This window comes from Malaclemys terrapin, chromosome 7 (genome assembly GCF_027887155.1).
Source record: "Malaclemys terrapin pileata isolate rMalTer1 chromosome 7, rMalTer1.hap1, whole genome shotgun sequence".
Lineage (NCBI taxonomy): Eukaryota > Metazoa > Chordata > Testudines > Emydidae > Malaclemys > Malaclemys terrapin.
In genome coordinates, this window is record NC_071511.1 from 77481952 (window position 1) to 77491792 (window position 9841).

General features: G+C 42.3%; 1 protein-coding gene across 4 annotated transcripts in view; it reads right to left on the minus strand.

Moving 5' to 3' along the window:
* The window catches only part of CCSER2 (coiled-coil serine rich protein 2), a 138233-nt gene extending 132185 nt beyond the window's left edge, over positions 1-6048 (minus strand). For all 4 annotated transcript variants that reach the window (XM_054034773.1, XM_054034771.1, XM_054034775.1 and 1 more), the window contains exon 1: positions 5935-6048. The gene's annotated coding sequence lies outside the window, so the exon portion shown is untranslated. The remainder of the gene's footprint in view (positions 1-5934) is intronic.
* Between the last annotated feature and the right edge of the window lie 3793 nt (positions 6049-9841).

Genomic DNA, 9841 nt, shown 5'->3' on the forward strand with positions numbered 1-9841 from the left:
TTGCAATAGAAAAACAAAAGACATGTTTCATGTTCAACCTACTTTGGAATCTAGCAGTAGTATATAAATTGAAAAAGATTATTAAACATAGTTCAAAACATATAGATTTCTATACTTGTAAATTCAACCTTTTTCACATCCAACACCTGTCCCAGAAAAGGAGGAAAGTTGAAGTAATCTAGTTGAATAGGAACTACTCTCCCAATTTGACTTCTAGATCTGATACTCAGTCAAGAGGGCAAATAAAAAGGATCAACTGAGGTTGAAGTGATTTACATCTCCCCATGAAGGAAATATTATGAGACGTGGTTAAAACTGATTTGATCTGGCCCTCTAGAACTGCAACAGCCACCACGTTATAAGTTTGTGTGCATTGTCTAATCTATTTAGATGATCTCTGTGCAGGGATATTACCTTCCATATGTCAAACAATTAAGACTTCTTAACATATTGACAGTCTAGATGTTGAGAGTACTTCCCTAGCCAAGGCTATATAACCTCACTTCTCCATGCAATTATCAGTTTATAGAAGAACACAAGTCAATTTATAGCCCGGCTGAGGAGGAAGAATCTTAGTTAAAAATTTGTGTCAGCAAGTAATCACTTTATCCTTATGAAACAGAGATATTATGGAATAGTAGCACCGTGGCGATACAATATAAAATTCTTAGCAAGGGTAACAAAAAAAGGATTAGAGCTGTTGTTACTGATTATAAGGAAACATAGCACAGCCAGACATCTATTATCTGGGTAAAGACAGGAAAATCTCAAAGACACAAGTTCCTGAACAGAAAAACAGGCCAAAAACAAAGAAAAGCAATTTAAAATCATTTATGTACATAAAGGGATGATTTCAATACCAATCAAATTGTCAAAAATATTAGTAACTCAGATCTCTATACAAGGAGTAACATTCATTGTTGGAAGAGGACAGCATATAGAAAAAGTAGCTTTTAAGATGATAAAATAGACCCATCGGGATTTGCTGTTTATACCCAGGTAAGCACTGGTGGGACAATTTAGTCTTTACTCAGCAAAATTCGTTACTCCAATAGGATTTTTGCCAAAGCGCTACCAATATATAATGGAGTACAGCAGTATATTTACTAGGTTTACAGATGCAGATCTCAGAAGAATATTCAGAGAACAGTTTTTTTATTCCTGATGAATTCCAGTTTATATTACTAAATACTGAACCCTCACAACACACACAAACTTGCTAGTTCTTAAAACTTAATGAATAACAAGTTCATGGCTAGTAAATTTAAAGTCTGGAGGAATGGTATTCAACACTTCCATTTCTGAATCCTATAATACATCTAAATTTTAAGATGCATACCAAACTTCAGCCCAGTTGTGGTTCAGTAAATACCATAAAGATACAAAAAAACTATTCAACTGATTTGCAGCCAAAGTCACAACATTTTGTCCTTACATAAAGCAGCTTCCTGAAATCTTTAAATCCAGTGTATCATAGCACTGCTTGCAACTAAGAAAATACTCACCAACCACCAAAAGTTTCGGAAGCATACATTTCAAACTAATGACAATCACAAGACACATTCTCACCTAACACTTTGGTCAACCTTATATTGGTTAGGTGGTTTGAGGGGAGCAGCCAGAGATAATGGCACAGGTAATATCAGTCCCTTTGAATGGAGGGAATATATCTAACATTAATTAGCAATTTACGAGTGACTTCAAACCTCCAGCAGCTGTTCAAGTTCATATTACAGGAGTAGCCCATTCAGCGTTTAACTATATGTGTCTGAGTAGGAAATTGGAACTTTTCCTTTCAGACGTAATCTATGCCACCATTATCCATGATCTTGTTACCTCAAGATTAGACTACTGCAATGTGTTCTCCACGGGGCAATATCTTAAAATCATTCTCAAGCTGAAGCTGAGGCAGAATGCAGCAGCTCACTTAGTAAGTGGTGCATCTTGCTGGGAGCATATGAAACCAGTGCACTAGGGTCTGCCCTGGCTACCTGCTGTTCTATAGGTGGAGTTTATGGGGTTAGACAGGTTGGTTATGCCTATAAAGCCCCAACAGCCTGACCCAAGGGATCACCTGTCTCCATGCTGTACCTGTCTCCCCAGGGTAGTGGCTGCAGGGCTCCGGCAGTGATTTAAAGGGCCCAGGGCTCCCCGCAGCAGCCAGAGCCCCAGACCCCTTAAAAGCGCCGCAGGAGCCCTGCTGCTACCACGCTATATGCAAACCCGTGTTATATCAGGTCGCGTTATAGCGGGGTAGAGGTGTATTAATTAATTATGTGCTAAGTTGCCCAGAGTGCTTTGTATAGGCATCTTTTTATTAGTTACATTGAAATAAAATAAAGTATGCATTTTAGCCTCCTAACTACTGAAAGCATCACTAGTTATTTGATCTCCTTACCATCCCTTTTGGCAAGGAGTCACCCAACATAAACCTAACATGGATAGCTTTCTCTTGTTAAAAAGATAGCCCTCTTGATTACACTTCAGCATATTGACAGTATCTCTGTAGAATATGCAATAAATTTATCCACTGAATAGAATTAAGGTTATCATTTCCAGAGATATGAACTCTAGCCATTTTATGCAAACAAGATTTTTTATTATTTAGACAGCATGATTTTTGCAAGATGCTTCTGGTTCTACAGAAGCTCTGACACCTCTTCAGTGGCTAATTCCAAATATCTTAAAGCCTGTCTATACTTACGCGCTGGTTCGGCGGCAGGCAATTGAACCCAGAAGTGCTCGCCGTCGACTCCGGTAATCCTGCTCGGCGAGAGGAGTATGCGGAGTCGACGGGGGAGCCTGCCTGCTGCGTCTGGACCACGGTAAGTTCGAACTAAGGTACTTCGACTTCAGCTACGTTATTCACGTAGCTGAAGTTGCGTACCTTAGTTCGAATTGGGGGGTTAGCGTAGACCAGACCTTAATCATTTTTAAAGGATATAGTCAGATTTGAAAGTACTAGGCCCCATTCTTGAAAACATTTACACACGTGTGTAGTTCTATTACACTTACTGGGACTATTCATGAGCATAAAGTTACTAAAGTGTGATTTGGCCAGATTGAGGTCATGTTTCTGGGGGAGAAAAGATGGTAACTACATTACTAACTCCTTAGATAAATATTTAGAGTTTCTTTTAAAAAAAATCAAGGTTTAATAAAGACTAAAAATAGAAATTTTCCAAAGTAAAAATATTCCCATTATTTGTTCAAAGTAGTTTTTCACTTGTATTTACAAAACAATATCCTACAATGATTGCAGACAGAACACTGGGAACCTAATAATGAACCTAATTATGAACAAAATGAAACTGACTAACCAATTTTCATTATCCACCCTGACAGAGCAAAGGATGAAAAAGAGCATAATAATGTTTTTAAGTTCTTTACATTAATAATAACCAAAAAGATCCATATTTAGGTGCCTAATTTTGGCTAAATATTGCAAAAGTGAGTGCCTAATGTTTAAAATATATCAATTCTACCTTCACAGAATCCATTGCACTATGTATGCTGTTTGTTTACATTTTGAATTTCTTTCAATTTCAAGAGAGTTTATTAGTTTCACTTTTGCTTTGGAGTGTCAAGTACTAGAGAAGAATATTTTTTAAAACAGTTTTTATTGGAATTTACAAACATTTCCATGTTTTGTATTGGGTTTTGGTTCTATAAAAATGCACCAGAATAAAAGCATACATTTTGCACCAGAATTAGTAGTAGTAGCAGCAGCATTTTTACCAGTGTATTTTAAAAAAAAGAGCAACTGGCCTAGACTCCAGGCTCACACACAACATGAAAATACATGGTAAGAGCTTAGGCACCAATCCAACAAGCTGACCCATGCAAGTGGACCTCTATGACCGCATGGAGATCCACTGCCTTCAACAGGAGTCTTTCCACAAAAATACGCTTGAGGCAAATTTAAACAATGAACCATACGTCAAATGCACTCTTTTCAACCCCTGACAAATTGAAGCTGGTGAATTAACCACTGAGTTCAGCTTTTGTTTTCAAAAAACCTTTACAAAACTAATTGCAACTTCAAAGACTAAGTTTCACTCCCTTTTCTATGATATGCAGCCTTCCAATATTCTACTTCTCACTGACTTTTTTTTTTTTTTTATAAATAAACACACACACACACACACACACTGTAGACAACGAGTAAAGTGTTTTTGGTTCTCTCATTATGGGAAGAGATGAGAAAATGCTGTTTGTTAAGTATTAAATATAAATTTTATATAGTGATGTAGGCAACCGGCTACCTCAAGTACTGGCCCACATATCTGTCATGATGTTTCAGTCTCCCTCTCCTTACCTTATGTCTGTGCTGGACACTAGTATGCTGCTACAGCATTGTTCCCATTCAGTTTTGCAATCTTCGGCCTGGTCTACACTACAGAGTTAGGTCAACATAAGGCAACTTACAGCGACCTAACTATGTCAGTGTCTACACTAGAATAGTGCTCCCACCGATGTAAGCCGCCCATTACATCGGCCTAATAACTCCACCTCTGCAAAAGGCATAGCACTTAGGTCAGTGTAGTTAGGGTGACACAGTGTCTGTGTAGACACTGCATTACTCACATCTCCTGCTGGCAGTCCAGAGCCCTGCTACCAACTCCTGGTGAGGAATTGGGGGACAGAAGGAGAACCCAAGCCCAGCCACTGACATTCTTGTCAATTTCACAGCTGCTATTATTTCAAGCAGGAATCAGAGAGGAAATGTGAAATAATAGCAGCTGTGAAGCTGACAGGAATGTCAATTTCACTGTGGGTAGGTTCCCTGCTGTGAAATTGAGCCCCTGCCTGGCTCACAGCTGGTGCCATCAGTACCCCACTTTAGTCAGTGAAAGCGCTCCTGGTGAGGACACACCCTACCAGCAGAAGGAGGGTAATGTAGACACAACCGCTGATTTAATTACTGCAGAAGCTGAAGGTCAACCTAATTTTGTAATGTAGACAAGCCCTCAGTTTGAAGACAGAGCTTGAGCTGCTCCAAGTCAAGGTTAGGGTTTGATGTTGCCTATGTTCATTGGCACATTAAAGTACATTTTACTGAATATGAGGTTACAGGAGGCAATGGGTGGTACAGGCAAGGTCTTACCCTGGTTAACGGAATGTGAACTTATTTATTTCCAAAAACCATTTTCCTGCTCTTGTTACAAACAATCCCTAGAGTAAAACTGAAAGACAGAGAAAAAGATTATCTATTTTTTCAGGTTGTTTACTTCAGGCATGTGCATTTCCCATATTAGACCCCAACCCTACAAAGAGCTCCTCACACAGACTCACACTTTGCACAGATTCTTTTCCTTCAGCAGGGCCTTAATTAGCGGTTTCCCCTGTTGTTTCTGTGGGTGTTACTCACCAACAGAAAAAAAGTCATGTTTAAAATAGAGAAGAGGTGATTGCAGCGGTGTACCACCCAAGACTACTTTTAACTCATCAGCCTGCTACCTTTACCCCCAAAGGATGCCCCCCACAGGCATGGCGACCCTGGTGTAGAGCCCTGCAGCCCACGACGGCCACACCTGTCGCACGGGTAGCACAGCAGTGAACCCTGCAAAGCCATCAGCTGCTGCAAGTGACATTCAGACAAGATGAAAGGTTAAAGCTGCGCCCTGTTATTAACGTATCATGCAGGGAGAGCCTCCCCCCTCCCCGGGCGGCTCATGTTTTTCATGACACATCCCCCTGGCCTAGAAGCCTGGTGATGCTGCAGCATCCTCTGCACAGCCCGCAAATCACAGCCAAGCCCCAACCCACCCAGGCACCACGAGATGGGGTAGCTGCATCTACAGCCGGACTCCGGCCAAGGGGTGGGGAAGAGACCTCCAGCCGCGCAACCCAGGGGAGGGGTCTAGCCCCCCCGGTACTCCCGGCCTAGGGGAGAAGGGTCATGGTGCACTCGCCCCCCGCCGCCGCACTCACCGCAGGGATGGGATGGGATGGGGGAGTCTGTACGGTCTCCTCCTGCGGGGCCCGGGCTGTGCGCCCCGCTGTCTCGGATGAATGCCGGCAACCGGCGGCCCCTGGCAGCTAAGGGGTGGGATGGGCAGGGCTCCGCGCACACCCGGCCAGCGTCCTGTGCTCTGGCCCCTCCCCCGCCCCAGAGCACACGCCCCGGAAATCAGGCCAGGCTCCGACAATGAGGTAAGCGCCTGCTACTGCGCACGCGCAGCCGCTGCCGGAAACAGCATGCGCGCGCCCGTCCTACTCCGTCTTCTCCCTCGCCCCGCCGGGGCGCGCGCCGTTCTCTTCCCCGTTCCATTGCTCTCAACGGCTTTTCCCGCCCGCCCTGACTCAAAGCTGCGCTGGGAGAAGGAGCGTGTGGCTAGGCCAGGCCTCCCCGTAGGGATGGGGGCGGGCGCTGATGCTGTCTGCATTTGACACACCCGACCGCAGCATGCGGATGGTTCGGGGGGCCACGCCCTGCCTCTAGCGGGGAGTTGGACAGCCGGGGTGGCACACCCGTGCTCGCCCATGAAGCCGTCTGGTCAGGTTCTTGGCGCGCCCATTGCTGTGCCGGCTCTTCATCGTTTTAGTTTAGTGTCAAGCCTGCTTGGCCGCCTTGCCCTTGTCACTCCTAGCCAGCTCCCTCTCTGCACTTCTCAATTGTATTTCCTGGACCCTCCTGGCTTTTGGCCTCTGCACATCAGAGCACCAATAGGATTTCAATCTCTGGGCCAGTGCTGCCCAGGGGGGCAAGTGGGGCAATTTGCCCTCCACGAGAATATAGTATTCTATAGTATTGCAACTTTTTTTTATGGAAGGGGCCCCTGAAATTGCTTTGCCCCAGGCCCCCTGAATCCTCTGGGCGGCCCTACTCTGGGCAGCCTAGAAGGTCCTCGCATTGGGTTTTTGTTTAGATATTTCAACTTTTTCACCTCCATGCTTTGCCTAAGTGTCTGTGTTTACCTCAGTTCAGGCCTGTGATTCAGCACCTATACCTCAGTGGTTGGCTTTTGCCATCAGTATCTGTATTTCAGTGCTTCTGCAATTTATTTATATGCATTGTCTCAGTTTTATCTGTGGTTTTGGAGTACCAAAGTGTCTCAGTCTTAGTATCTTATTTTTCTGCATGTCAGTTTCCTCATACCCTCCAGAAGAAGAAAGACTACTCTGAAGCCTTGAGGTGTGTCCATGTAGAAGAAAAACATCCTTAAAATTGATGAGCACATTTGCTGCAATCTCTGCCTAGAAGTTGGGCACACATTGCACAAGGATGTCAGAGCTGTTTGTAGATGTCAGTCCAGCTATTGGGAATGCCTCCAGCCAGGGATGTTGGAACTATTTTTATAGTGGAGGTGCTGAGAGCCATTGAACCAAACTGTAAACCCTGTATATAATGGAAACCACTTCAAGCCAGGGCATGTGGCAGCACTTCTAGTTCCGCACCTATGCCTCAAGGTTCTCCTGGAAACAATCCATGAAATTCTGGCATGAGGCCAGCCCAGAGTCCTTCAAAAAAAACAAACCCACTTGAAGTACCTGTATACCACTTATTATCATAGTTTTAGTGCCTCTGAAACATTAATACATTTAACCTCATAACATCTCAGAAGCATGATTATCCCCATGGTGTAGATGGGGAAAATGAAGCAAGAGAGATTGTCATTTAGCAAAGTCACAAAGATAGCAAATCCAGGAAATAATCCTAAATTTCCTGACACCCAGCCTATTGCCTTACCCACAAGACCATTCTTCCCTTGAGTCAGCTTCAACCACTAAACACATAAGGACTCAGCAAACCTACTACCTGCATCAGAATAAACTTAGCTCTCCCCTAATATGTTTAGTAAAGCAGCCTTACTGTCTCCACTAAAGCATTCTGCATCATCCCCTCCACACACAGGAGAGCATGGGCTACTACTTTGTGAAAGAGAGAAGGTGTTTTATGCTATGCACTTCCTGAAAATCAAAAAGACAGGAAGATTCTGGTCCATCCTGAATCTCAACCTGAGTTAGTATTAAATCAAGGAAAATATGGCTACCCTACAAAACAAAATATCTCTTCTAGAAGTAGGTGACTGGCTATACACTCTGGACTTTGCTGATATATAAAAATAATTACATCCCAATCACTAGTAGTGTTTCTGGGTCCTTCTAGCTGAGTGTCTTGCTATGCTGTCTGCACATGTGCAGAAACAAAGAGTATTCAGTTAAAATCCATGTCTCCTTCCCACTGCTTCTCTCTTTTTCTTGGACCAAACAAAGTCAAATACTGCAATATAAAGCACGTTGGTTATATGAGGAACAGATTTGTTGTCTTCTCCCAAATTCCCATAGGGGCTTCACTGCTGTTGAGGTAGTTCAATTAGCTATTCACAGATCAACGCCTAAACAAAATAAATCATTTCAAAAGTTTCACTAGAAATTATTCAAATTCTGTAGTCTTAATTTGATTTTTTAAAATCAATATTAGTCCAGTTTCATCAAACATCCAAGATCTGGATCAAAGAACCTTAACTATAGAAAAAATGGGAAAATTCTAAGAGAAGAGATAATAAAGCACAAGTGTTGTAAGAAGCACACGGGATCTTTTATAGAGGAGAAGGCAAAAACACTGCATTTATTGAAAATACAACAGTTAGCTTTTTAGTCACATAGAGTCCTGCCAGTTGATGTTTATAGTTACCAATCTATTGTAGCTCGAGTCAATCTAATGGCCAGTTAGATTGTGCACGAGTGTGGAGCTGGGCTCTTATCGGTCGTGATTCAATGCGTCGAGGCTTTGCAGGACTGAACCCAGAGTTCCATGGCAAAACACCCCAGCTTTATAGTTGTAAATTCCCATTTGAGTCTATGCATTTTGCAATTTCATTCTCATTAGAAGAATCATTAGTCCTTACGTGGTGTTATCATTCGATGGTTATTGTCGGGCTTCCCATCGTTATCTCCTATTTGTTGTCTCGCCTTCTGGGGTGCCTGGCTCACCTCTGAGGTCCTCAATGCTGCTAACATGTTTAGCATCGGATACAATGGATGTTTTCTGATTGTCTCCTGGTTTTTCCAAGTCTCTCACTTTTTCTTGACCATCTGGACATTTGTGATGTCTTTCACACCTTATCTTTTCCTGATGCATGCATTCCTCATTCACACGAACAATCTTTTACAGAAACCTTCAAAGGTATACAGACAGCATTTTATATTCAGCAGAATACATTGTAAATCAAACCTTGCTAAATCTTATAACTAAAACAATTCACATTGGGGCTTCAGGCCCTCAATATTCCTCTAATCTCCTTAACATAGATACAATACAAGATCCTGTCTCTTACTTACTAAAACCTTAAAGCAAAGAAATGTATATTTAACTAGCGTGCCTAATTTGTAATACATATAGGAAACCATAGTAGACATTATAACTTATCCTGAAATAAAAGGGTGACCATAATCAGTCATAAGGATTGTTCCGATCTGTCATTCCTTTTTGCTATTCAAAAAGGGTGGCTGGCAGGATAAAATCAAATCATACATTAATTATCAGTACAATTATAAAATCCTGCTCCTACACAAGTGCAAAATGGGAGTACTAAGAGCCTGGTTCAAAGGCTACTAGAGTCAATGTAAAAGATGCCATTGACTTCAGTAGGGTAAAAGTTCTAGATCTCTAGCAAGGTTAATGAAAAACAATGTTTTGCTACATGAGAAAATTTTGTGTATGGAAAATTTTGGAGTACAAGAATATTAGTTATTCCAAAATCTTTGGCGGTGTCTGTAAGAATTTTCTCTTTATTGAATTCCCTTACAAAATTTGACCCCTCGTTACATATTCTAAAAATATTGCATAAGCTACTCAAATCTCTTTCTCCTTCGCCTTGTCCCATCAATCCAG